This window comes from Schistocerca serialis, chromosome 5, assembly GCF_023864345.2.
Source record: "Schistocerca serialis cubense isolate TAMUIC-IGC-003099 chromosome 5, iqSchSeri2.2, whole genome shotgun sequence".
In the NCBI taxonomy this organism is placed as follows: domain Eukaryota; kingdom Metazoa; phylum Arthropoda; class Insecta; order Orthoptera; family Acrididae; genus Schistocerca; species Schistocerca serialis.
Genome location: NC_064642.1, coordinates 244,998,258 through 245,011,476, shown reverse-complemented (window position 1 = coordinate 245,011,476; position 13,219 = coordinate 244,998,258). Strand labels below are relative to the sequence as shown.

The 13,219-nt window shown below is 37.9% G+C and overlaps 1 protein-coding gene across 3 annotated transcripts in view; it reads right to left on the bottom strand.

Annotated features, from left to right (window-relative positions):
• LOC126482297 (pyrroline-5-carboxylate reductase 1, mitochondrial-like) overlaps window positions 1–13,219 on the bottom strand; it is a 176,797-nt gene that overhangs the window by 5,080 nt on the left and 158,498 nt on the right. The window lies entirely within an intron of this gene.

Here is a 13,219-nt window from a genome sequence, read left to right as displayed (position 1 = left end):
TACCCAAGGATTTCTACTAGCCCTCGTCTTTTTACCAACTTGATCCTCTGCTGCCTTCACTATTTCATTCCTCAAAGCTACCCATTCTTCTTCTACTGTATTTCTTTCCCCCATTCCTGTCAATTGTTCCCTTGTGCTCTCCCTGAAACTCTGTACAACCTCTGGTTTAGTCAGTTTATCCAGGTCCCATCCCCTTAAATTCCCACCTTTTTGCAGTTCTTTCAGTTTTAATCTACAGTTCATAACCAATAGATTGTGGTCAGAGTCCACATCTGCCCCTGGAAATGTCTTACAATTTAAAATCTGGTTCCTAAATCTCTGTCTTACCATTATATAATCTATCTGAAACCTTTTAGTATCTCCAGGGTTCCTCCATGTATACAACCTTCTTTCATGATTCTTGAACCAAGATTTTTGATGTTATGCTCTGTGCAAAATTCTACCAGACGGCTTCCTCTTTCATTTCTTAGCCCCAATCCATATTCACCCACTACGTTTCCTTCTCTTTCTTTTCCTACAGTCGAATTCCAGTCACCCATGACTATTAAATTTTCGTCTCCCTTCACTACCTGAATAATTTCTTTTATCTCATCATACATTTCATCAATTTCTTCATCATCTGTGTTGGGTGAGGGTTTCTATTCCCTGTAGAGGAATGGAAGTACACTCCTTATAATCTTATGATCTCTTGCCATCTGTCAAAAACCCTTCACATGTTCTTGTTGCACTGTTAAAGATTGTATGGGGCATGACAACTGTTGTTCATGTCACTTATTTGGCATCTTTTCCTGCATCTCTGTAGAGCTCCTGCATTGTACTATAACTGCTTCTGTTGCCACTATTATATGTTGTCATGGGAACAAAGCAACTGCTGTTAGTGAAAGTGAGACCCTTCTCTGTAATTGATCAGTAACCTCTGCTAGCATATCTAAGTTCAATTTTGTACATGATTTTATAATGGTTTGCACTGGGGCTTGTCCACATCATCCAAAGCAGTGAGTTCACCAGCGATATGCCAGCTGGAAGGGTTTTTAAATGCCAAAGGTATTATCAAGGGGTTTCCTTCCTCATCTCTTCATGATATAACAACTAAAGAATTTGTTGTTCTGCTGCTGTGGAAATCCATTGTATTAACACTGACTTCAAGAGTTTGTAATGAAGGGAAATTGGTGGGATGACAATGATATCTTCCACCATAGATGTAAAGTTTTAATGAAGTTGGATGACCGTATAGGCAAACTTTGTCTTATGATTCTTTATTTCACTATAGAAAAATATTGCTTACACTTATGCACACCAAGTTTTTAGACACTGTGGCCAAAACAGTGGTAAACAGAGGGCCACTTCCGAGATCAAACCTGTGGCACCGCTGCAGATGAAATTTCAGCCAGCATTGCTTGTGGCTCACATTTCCTTCTTCCTGCTATCTTGTAATTGTCTGTAAATTCCTGTCCTTCTGATGTCAACATGGTTTACACATGTGCACTTTATATCTGTGAAACTGGTACTGTATTCATAAAACTAGGGTTGCCGTTGTTTATCTACAGACACACCAAAAAATCCCTGCAGAATACTTGATTGGTTTATTAATTAATATTGCTCATTACTTATCTGAGAAATATAAATATTGAATGTAAGAAGCTCATTCAGAACAATGAAAACTAAGAGAACGCAGTCAATGATCTCAAAAACACAACTGTTCTAGGCCATATAGGAGCCTGTGTGCCTTCAGTGCTGCTTCATCAATTCACCATCATCTGATACAAAGTCCTGCATAACTGTTTCTAAAATTGATATATTTAGTAGTGTATTCCCCACATTGGGTTATGGGGATGGGGGCATGGTCTAGGGGTAGCATCTTTGCCTAGTAATCAAACATCCTGGGTTCTGGATCTGAACCCAGCCACTGCTTAAATTCTGAATAAAAATCCTCAGCAATCATGGCCAAAGACTTCTGGTATAACAAGTCACTTTCATGCTGCCAACAGCTTTGTCAAAGAGGGTCGAAGAATGGACACTGGTTCAGGGCATTCTCTTGCCTTTGGGGTGGAAAACTGCCCCTAAAAGGAGGCAAACTCAGCGTTGATCAATGACATGAGGATGCAGAAGGGAATGGAAACAACTGCATTCAAGACACACAATGCGTATCCACAGAACATGTGGCCTGTAATTGAAAAATTACTACAATAATCTCTCCAGTGGTGAAAGATTCCAGATTAGCCCCCCATTTGGATCACTGGGAAGTGACTGCCAAGGGTGATTTGACCATGGGGAAAAAATAGAATAACCAATGACAGAATACAATTCTATGATTTGGAGCATGGAATATCAGAAGTTTGAACGTAGTAGGAAAGCTAGAAAATCTCAAAAAGGAAATGCAAATGCACAATCTAGATATGGTGGGGATCAGTGAATTGAAAAGGAAAGAAGATCAGGATTTACAGCGAGATGAATATCAACAGCAGGAGTAGGATTCATTATGTATATGAAAGTAGGGCAGACAGCAAGCTGCTGTGAATAGTTCACTGATAGAGTTATTCTCATCACATTTAACAGAAATCAACATCAACAATGATATTTCAAGTATACAAGCCAATGTTGCAAGCAGATGATGAAAGAGGGAGATAAAGTGTGTGAGGATATCAAATGGGTAATCCAGTACATAGAGAGAGATGAAAATGTAATGACCATGGGGGATTGGGATGTGGTTGTAGAGGAAGGAATAGAAGAAAAGATTACAGAAGAATATGCACTTGGTAGCAGGAATGAGAGAGGAGAAAGACTGAGTTCTGCAATAAATTTCAGATGGCAGTAACGAATGTTCTGTTGAAGAACCACAAGAGGAATAGGTATACAGTAGAACCTCACACAGTGAGCATAATTCGTTCCGTATTTGTACTTGTAGTGTGAAACACTCTTTAAATGAAACAATTTAGCCCATATAAATTAATGTAAAATACAATAATGTGTTTCATGCAGAAATAGCACTAGAAGTTTTACCTTATTCATGCCATTCATTCAAAGAAAATTATACATACATCTACATCTACGTGGATACTCTGCAAATCACATTTAAGTGCTTGGCAGAGCTTCATCGAACCACCTTCACAATTCTCAATTATTCTAATCTCATATAGCATGTGGAAAGAACAAACACCTATATCTTCCTGTACGAGCTCTGATTTCCCTTATTTTATTGTGGTAATCGTTTTCTCCCTATGTGGGTTGGTGTCAACAAAATATTTTCACATTCGGAGGAGATAGTTGGTGATTTGAATTTTGTGGGAAGATTCCATCGCAACGAAAAATGCCTTTCTTTTAATGATGTCCAGCCCAGATCCTGTATCATTTCAGTGACACTATCTCCCATATTTCGTGATAATATGAAATGTGCTGACCTTCTTTAAACTTTTTCAATGTACTCCATCAGTCCTATCTGGTAAGGATCCCACACCACGCAGCAGTATTCTAAAAGAGGACGGACAAGCATAGTGTAGGCAGTCTCATTAGTATGTCTGTTAATTTTCTAAGTGTCCTGCCAATAAAACACAGTCTTTAGTTAGCCTTCCCCACAACATTTTCTATGTGTTCCTTCCAGTTTAAGTTGTTTGTAATTGTAATTTCTAGGTATTTAGCTGAATTTATGGCTTTTAGATTTGACTGATTTATCGTGTAACCGAAGTTTACCAAATTCCTTTTAGCACTCATGTGGATGACCTCACACTTTTCATTACTTAGGGTCAACCGCCAATTTTCACACCATTCAGAAATCTTTTCTAAACTGTTTTGCAATTTGTTTTGATCTTCTGATGACTTTATTAGTCGATAAATGACAGCATCATCTGCAAACAACCTAAGATGGCTGCGCACATTCTTTCCCAAATTGTTTACGTAGATAAGGAACAGGAAAGTGCCTAAAACACTACCTTGGGGAATGCCAGAAATCACTTATGTTTTACTCGATGACTTTCCCACAGTTACTACGAACTGTGACCTCTCTGACAGGAAATCACAAATCCAGTCACATAACTGAGATGATATTCCATAAGTATGCAATTTCACTATAAACTGCTTGTGTGGTACAGTGACAGAAGCCTTCCGGAAATCCAGAAATACAGGATCGATCTAAAATCCCTTGTCAGTAGCACTCGACACTTCATGTGAATAAAGAGCTAGTTGTGTTTCACAAGAACAATGTTTTCTAAACCCATGCTGACTTTGTGTCAATAGACCATTTTCTTCAAGGTAATTCATAATGTTCAAACAAAATATATGTTCCAAAATCCTCCTGCATATCGATGTTAACAATATGGGAATGTAATTAAGTGGATTACTCCTACTACCTTTCTTGAATATTGGTGTGATCTGTGCAACTTTCCAGTCTTTGGGTACAGATCTTTTGTTGAGCGAACAGTTCTATATGATTATTAAGTATGGAGCTAATGCATCAGCATACTCTTAAAGGAACCTAACTGGTATACAGTCTGGACCAGAAGACTTGCATTTATTAAGTGATTTAAGTTGCTTCAATACTTTGAGGATATTCACTTCTATGTTATTCATGTTGGCAGCTGTTCTTGATTCAAATTCTGGAATATTTACTTTGTCTTCTTTCGTGAAGGCATTTCAGAAGGCTGTGTTTAATAACTCTGCTTTGGCAGCACTGTATTCGATAGTATCTTCATTGCTAAAGCACAGAGAAGGCATTGATTGTTTCTTGCCGCTAACATACTTCACATACGACCAGAATCTCTTCGGATTTTCTACCAGGTTTTGAGACAAAGTTACGTTGTGGAAACTGTTATAAGCATCTCACACTGAAGTCCATACTAAATTTTGAGCTTCTGTAAAAGATCACCAATCATGGGGATTTTGTGTCTCTTTAAATTTGGCATGTTTGTTTTGTTGTTTTTGCAACAGTGTTCTGATCTGTTTTGTGTACCAAGGAGGGTCTGCTCCATCGTTTGTTAATTTATTTGGTATAAATCTCTCAATTGCTGCTGATACTATTTCTTTGAATTCAAGCCACATCTGGTTTGCACTTATATTATTAATTTGGAAGGAGTGGAGATTGTCTCTCAGGAAGGTGTCAAGTGAATTTTTATCTGCTTTTTTTAAAAGGTATATTTTTGTTCATTCTTGAAGGATTTTGGGGTCAATATTCAATAAAGTGTTCTGTACTTTATTATTCATGATACATAATAAATTCTTTTTACTAGGAAGCTGTCTATAGTCATTTGTTTCTACCGGTACTTCAACACTTGGCAAAAATGCAACACAGCATTATTGGGGTGATGATTTACAAAGTATGATGCAACCAATTCCCATGCTTTCTGCATTTCTTTTATTGCACCAGAAGATTGCTGCTTTACTGTTACCACCAACACCTCTTCCTCCTCCTCCTCCTCCTCCTCCCCTTCCCCCTCTGAAGAACTCCTCTCCACAACTTCCTGAGCTGTGAAACACGCTGCAACACCATAAACTTTTGGTGGTCATTTCTCATTGACGTCTTTGTTACCCACTTGTAGTCTCATGCTGTTATCCAAAGACACAATCTTATTGATTACAGGCTCCACAGGTACTGACTCAAATGCCTCAGAGTTACATTTGACAATTCACTCCGGCCAAAGCTTCTTCCAAGCAGAAATGAGAGTTCTCTTGGTAACCCCTTCCCACCCCTTTTCTTATCTCATGCTCTTGACCAAAAACACAATCTCATTGACTACAGGCTCCATGGCTACTGACTCAAATGCCTCAGGGTCACATTCGACAATGCACTCCAGCCAAAGCTTCTTTCAGGCAGAAGTGAGGGTTTTCTTGGTAACCCCTTCCCATACCTTTTCAACCATCCTGACAACGAACAATACTGAAGTAATATTTCCAAAACTTTCTGAGAGAGAATTGGTAGTTTCACTCAACTCAGAGCAATGCTTCAAGAGCACTTTAGTGTAGAGTTTTTTAAAGTTAGACATAACCTGCTGGTCCGTAGGTTGGAGTAACAGAGTAGAGCTGGGAGGCAGAAATTGGATCATGATTAAATGAAATTCTTCAATGAGGTGGTCTTGTAGGCCTGGAAAATGGGCAAGAGCATTGTCCATAACAAGCAAGACACGGAATGGCAGATTCGTCTCAAGCAAACATTTTTTCACTGAAGGACCAAACACTTCATTGACCCAGTCAGAAAAAAGACCAAGTATTTAGATTAGATTTGATTTGATTAGATTTACTTTCATTCCAATTGATCCGTAGTGAGGAGGTCCTCCAGGATGTAGAACATGTCAGAAAAACAACAATACATGACAAATATTTACAACTCAAACAAATGAGCTAATGTACCATTCCACAGGTCCCAAGTAGAATGATTGTCATTTTTTAATGAACAGAATATGAAAGGATCATTTTACAAATACTAATGCACTGAATTTAAAATAAATTTTTTATTTATTTATTTATAAGGTAATAAACATGTAATACAACTGTATGATACTTATTTACACACACACACACACACACACACACACACACATTTATTTACAATGAACACATTACTGCACTGAAATTGTGCATTAATCATATCATACTTATATATATATTGGCCACCAATAAATCCTTTAGGCTTCTCTTAAACTGAATTTCATTGGTTGTTAAGCTTTTTATGGCTGCTGGCAAGTTATTGAAAATGTGTGTTCCTGAATAATGCACACCTTTTTGTACAAGACTAAGTGACTTTAAATAATTGTGAAGATTATTCTTATTTCTAGTATTGATTCCATGAATTGAGCTGTTGGTTTGAAAAAGTGATATATTTTAATGACAAATTTCATTAAAGAATAAATATATTGGGAATCAGTAGTTAGTATCCCTAATTCCCTAAACAGGCTTCTGCAGGATGTTCTTGAGTTCACACCACATATAACACTTACTGCACATTTTTGTGCCCGGAAAACTTTAGCTTGGCTTGATGAATTACCCCAAAAAATAATCCCATATGACATTATGGAATGAAAGTAAGCATAGTATGCCAGCTTTTTCATTTTTATATCCCCTATGTCTGACACAATTCGCATTGCAAATAGACATTTGTTAAGACGCTTCAGCAGTTCTGTGGTGTGCTTTTCCCAGTTGACTTTATTATCAAGCTGTAATCCCAAGAATTTAACACTGTCCACTTCTTCTGTCGGCTTGTCATCATATGTTAGGCATATACTCGTGGGACACCCCTTACAAGTTCTGAACTGCATGTAGTGTGTTTTTTCAAAGTTTAGTGACGAAGAATTGACTAGGAACCAGTGATTAATGTCCACAAATATTTTATTAGCTGATCTTTGTAAGACATCACTTGAATTGCTATTTATTGCAATGTTTGTATCATCAGCAAACAAAACGAACTTGGCCTCTGGTAATGATATTTTTGAAAGGTCATTGATATACAGAAGAAAAAGTAAGGGCCCTAAAATGGAACCTTATGGGACCCCACATGTAATTAGTTCCCAGTTGGATGATGCCTGATAGCTTGTTACATGTCTCTTTCCTAATAACACCCTTTGTTTCCTGCCAGAGATATGAGATTTGAACCATTTTGTAGCATTTCCTGTTACACTATAATATTCTAATTTGCTTAAAAGGATATTGTGATTTACACAGTCTTTGACAGATCACAAAATATACCAGATGCCTGCAATTTTTTATCTAATGAATTAAGCACATTTTTCACTAAGTGTAGATAGCCTTCTCAATATCAGACCCTTTTAGAAATCCGAACTGTGACTTTGACAGTATGTTATTTGAGATAAGATGGTTATAAAGCCAATTGTACATTACTTTTTCTAAAATTTTTGAGAATGCTGGCAAAAGTGAAATTGGACAGAAATCTGATGCTATTTCATTATCTCCCTTCTTAAACAGTGGCTTAACTTCAGCATATTTTAACCATTCAGGAAATATTCCACTGATAAACGACTGGTTACAAAGATAGCTTAACATGTTACTTAACTCAGAATCACATTCTTTAATTAGCTTTGTTGATATTTCATCATACCCACTAGATGTTTTTGATTTTAAAGATTTTATGTTGGACATTATTTCTGCTGGGGTAGTGAGGGTCAAATTCATACTGTGGAAGTTACTTGAAATGTCTGGTCTGAGGTATTCCATAGCAGCATCTACAGAACCTGACAACTCCATCTTTGCAGTAACAGTTACAAAATGTTCGTTAAAAAGTTCTGCAACACTACACACATCTGTCACCCATGTATCATTTACTCTTAATGCTATTTGTCCCTCTTCATGCCTGGCTCTACCAGTCTCCTCCTTCACTATATCCCATATTGTCTTTATTTTGTTATCGGATATGACTATCTCTTCCTTGTAATATATTTGCTTTGATGTCCGTATTACAGTCTTTAATATTTTGCAGTATTTCTTGTAATGTGCTATAGCATCAACATCGGAATTGTTTCGGATTGACAGATACAGTTTTCTTTTTGTTTTACAAGATACCCCTATTCCTTGAGTAATCCATGGCTTCTTTGTAGACTTTTCTCTAACCTTGGTAAGTTTTTGGGGAAAACAGTGTTCGAATAAGGTAAGCACTTTATTAGCAAAAGTGTTATATTTTTCATTCATGCCGTGAGCACTGTAAACATCAGTCCAGTGAATGTGTCTGAGGAGTGTCCTAAAATAATCAATTTTTGGCTTATTGAGTACCCTCTTGAGCTCAGATTTAACAGATTTTATATCCTGTTCAGTATTAACATTTAGCAGAACGAACTGCATGTCATGATCTGAGAGGCCATATTTTGTTCATTGGACTTTTCTATAAAGATATTACCAATGGCTGTTTGTGAGCAATTGGCTACCCTAGTGGGGAACTTTACAGTGGGAATTATGTTGAATGATAGTGTCACTAACTCAAATAAGTTCTTATTGAGAGAGTTTTTAAGGAAATCTGCATTGAAATCACCAGCAACCACTATTTCTTTGTTTTTGGTTGTTAAATGGACCAGTACAGCTTCAAGGTGATTTACGAACAGATTAAAGTTACCTGCAGGTGCTCGATATACACTTAATATTATGAAGGATTTTTTGTGAAATTCTACTTCTGTTGCACATGCTTCCATATGCTATTCTAGGCAAAATTTATGCATGTCTATGTTCTTAAATTTATGACAGTTCCTGATGAATGTGGGAACTCTCCTTTCTCCATTTCTGATCTACAAAAGTGAGATGCTAACCTAAACCCTGTAACACTTAAAAGTTCTATACCAGTGGTCACATGATGTTCAGAGAGGCAGTTTATGTTAGCTGGGTTTGAGGCCTTTAATTCTATTATCTATGCAGATAATTAATTCATTAATTTTATTTCTCAGTCCTCAAAATATTTTGATGCAATAAAGATAGCTGACATTTCACATTGACTGAGTTAAAATTGGGTAGAGTTAAAATATCTGCTGACTGTTGAAAATTCTTAACCAATGGCTGTTTATGCTAATGTAATAAGCTAGAATTATGTTTTTTAGTTTCTTTCTCAAAATGAAGGTTTGTCTCAGTCCTAACCTCTCTTAAAATTTGGTTTCATTCTGTCCTCGCTACCCTAAAAAAGGGTCTTTTCTGAACCCTATAACCACTGGTATTTTATCACTCAGTGCCTCCCCCCTTTAACTTTCCTGCTATTTTACCAGCCAGTTTGCCCTTCCCCTTCCTGTTGAGGTGAAGGCCATGTCTAGTATAATCCCACCTATTGAGAGAATCAACAGGAACCACACCAATGTGTGATCCTGCACCTGACATAAGCAACCGTTACTACTCCAAATTAACTCCCTTGACAGAAGAGTTCAAATGGAGTCGGTCATGGCGCCCAAGAACAGATACAAACTCAACACTAGTATGCTTCGATGCTGATGCAATCTTTGCCAGGTCACACGCTATACTGTACCCAGGATCTCTGTCAATACTATTACCTGCCCCACCCACTATAACCATGGTGTCTTCTTTAGTGAAATCTTTGCAAAGTGATCCTAAATCCTCTGTCACCTGCTCCAGATCAGCACTAGGTTTAAAAAAAATTGGTGACCTGGTATTCTGATCCTAGTTCATCCTGCAAAGTTGGCCAACACCTCTGCCATGGGAACTACCTAACAACAACACTTTCTTTTTCTTTACTGATTTCCCTACATTCTTACTTTTCAATTTGCTGCCGAAAATTTGTTGTGCCCTATTTACACCTGCAACTGCTTGAGGCTCACCAGCTTCTAACTGAAGCGATAGGTCAAATCTATTTTCCATATTCACCACGAAACTGTCAGACAAAGTTGTAGGCCTGTTCCTCCTGTTGCCTGTTGCCACTTCCCACCTCTCTTTACCCTTCTCCTTCCTTAACCTGTCAAGATCTCCCCTGGCCTTGTCTAACTCAGCCTGTTCTAGTATCTTCCTATCTCTACTACAAATCCTACAAAACCACTGATGAGTCTTATTTACTTCTGCTATTCCCACATCACTAGTCACCCACATGGAAAAAACTACAGCACCCATCACACCAAAGCCCCGACCTAACAATTCTATGGCAAGTCAAGCACTTTTCACTCATGATAAACGTGATAGTTCATTAAGAATAAGTCAGTTAAATTACAGATAAATACGAAAATATGGTTCCACAAATTTGGCCCATATGCAACAATGTGTAAACAAAAACAACAGTGCAAAGTTTCTGAAACAACAACTTAAACTTTACTCTACTTTCCAGAAATGTCACCAAAGTCCTGTTGTTAACCTCCAAATCACATTTAACCTGCTCTTCTGGACTTTACACTTTTGAAGACTTGTGGAGTTTCTGTGTGGTAAACAAGCAGCAGTTTAATTTTCAAACCACCACTTGTACTGGCACAGAATAGCAGTGTGAGATCGTCTTTCATTGGCTTGTGACCAGGCAATGTATTCTCGTCTGCTGTTATAAAGGTACATTTGGCATTTGCATCAGATAACCTCAGAATATATGAGCATCTTGGAGTTGCTGATGAAGTTCTCTGCTGCCTTTTTGTCAGAGCTGGCTGCTTCACCTTGCCTCACAACACTGTTGTGCTTCATGCTCCACCCACGGCTTCTCTCAAACACTTCTTTGGCCACTGATAATGCTGGCGTCAACATAATGAGGTCAGTGAAAATCATTCTTGCCTTCTTACTAATGATGTCCTCATTAATAGTGTCATCTTGCAGTTGCTTTTCATTTATCCATATAAGGAGCAACCTTTCAAATTCATCCAGTATACAAAACTGTTGTTTAGATACTCTTGTCACTCCCTTTGAAGCATCCATCTCCGTAATCTAGTCCTTGTTCTTGAGGATATTGCAAATAATTGATGTAAACCGATTGTATGTGCATGCTAAATCAGCAACACTCACATGGTATTCATGTTTTGCAATAATTTTACATTTTATTTCTAAGGTCATTTTATTTCTGTTAGAGTTGTGCTCTTGCAACTTTAACTTCAGGGGCATTTCTATGAAGGTTATTAAAATTTTCACACAAAAAAATACTGTGTGAATGAAAGTTTATAAAAATATGTGATCACAAGCTGTACTAAGATGGTAGCAGAAAGAGCACTAAACCCAGACTGCAATATTTGCCAAAGACATTGTTCATAAGCTGCTGCTGCTATTAATGAAAGGGTGTTCACATTGTTGAACCTTTCCCCTGCAGCATGTGAATGGCTGGTGATAGCACACTAAATTGTCATCACTCATTATGGGAAACATCACTCATTAGGTGAGTCATTTTTTTATAATTTGTTTTGCTCATTATGCAAATTGTGTGTTATGGGAGGTGCTCCTTAAGTGTTGTTCCACTATACTTGGAAAATATCCAGAGAGACAGGAAGATTCCAGCTGGATTACATCATGGTGAAATAGAGATTCTGAAATTAGATATTGGATTGTAAGGTATATCCAAGTGCAGATGTAGACTCAGATCACAATTTAGTAAGGACGAAGAGTACACTGAAGTTTAAGAGAATCATCCACAAGAGTCATTTTGGAAGGAAATGCGATACTGATGTACTGAGGAATGATGAGACACATTTGAATTTCACTACAGATGTGGATGATGCAATAAGGAATACCAGAGTAGGCAGTACCGTTGAAGAGGGTTGGGCATGTATAAAAGTACGATCACAGATGTTGAACAGATGAACACAGGTACAAGGCAAGTAACTGCGAGGAAACCTTGGGTAACAGAAGAAATACAGAATGTTTATAAATGAATTCAGTGCTTTTAAAAATTAATAATAAATTTGTTTGTTTCTTTATATGGGCAAACCTTACAGCATAAGCAGTGGCAACTGTCCAAGTTTTTGATGCGCTACCCGCAGTTCACTTATGATGCTTAGGGCGCAGGTGTAGAATCTGTATCCAAGATGGCTTCACACCAGGAAGAGGTTTCCTTTGTTCTCAGGTTTGAGGTGTCCAGGCCTGTGGTTACAGTGCAGTGTGAGTTTCATGCACAGTTTAAGGAAGACCCACCACTCAAGAGTAACCTACGTAGGTGGTACTGACAGTTTGTGGAAACCAGATACCTTTGTAAGGAAAAGAGTCCTGGTCAACCTTGTGTGTCTGATGCAAATGTCGAAAGAGGTCACAAGGTATTCCACAGAAGCCCTTGTAAGACATTTAGTAAAGCAAAGCAGGGAACTGTTCGTGCAAAGGTTACAATGTGGAAGCTATTGCATAAGCAGCTATGTTTTAAACTGTACAAAGTGGGATTAGTGCAGGTCCTTATGCCAGCAGGTAAAGGAGAAATGCATGACTTTTGTGAAGAGCTGCAGTTAAAAATGAAGGGCAGTGGTTTTGTAGAAAGACTCATCTTCAGCAGTGAAACCACTTCCGATGTAAATGGTGAGGTGAACAAACACAGTGTCCATATGTTTGTACCTGGGTAAGCAATAAACCACATATGCAGATAGAGCACCAGCATAACTCTCCAAAAGGAGTGTTTTTTATGCAACATTGCACAAGAAAGCACATGGTCCATTTTTCTTTGAACAACAAAACAGTGTCAGGTAATTCATTTCAAGGTATGTTGGAAACCTGGTTGTTACCCATTCTGAATACCAGTCATGATGACTACGTTTTGAAACTGGACTGTGCTCCACCCCATTTTCAGAGAAATGTCAAGAGCTTCTTAATCATGTTCTTCAGTAACACTGGACTGGACGCGCTGCAGCAGCAA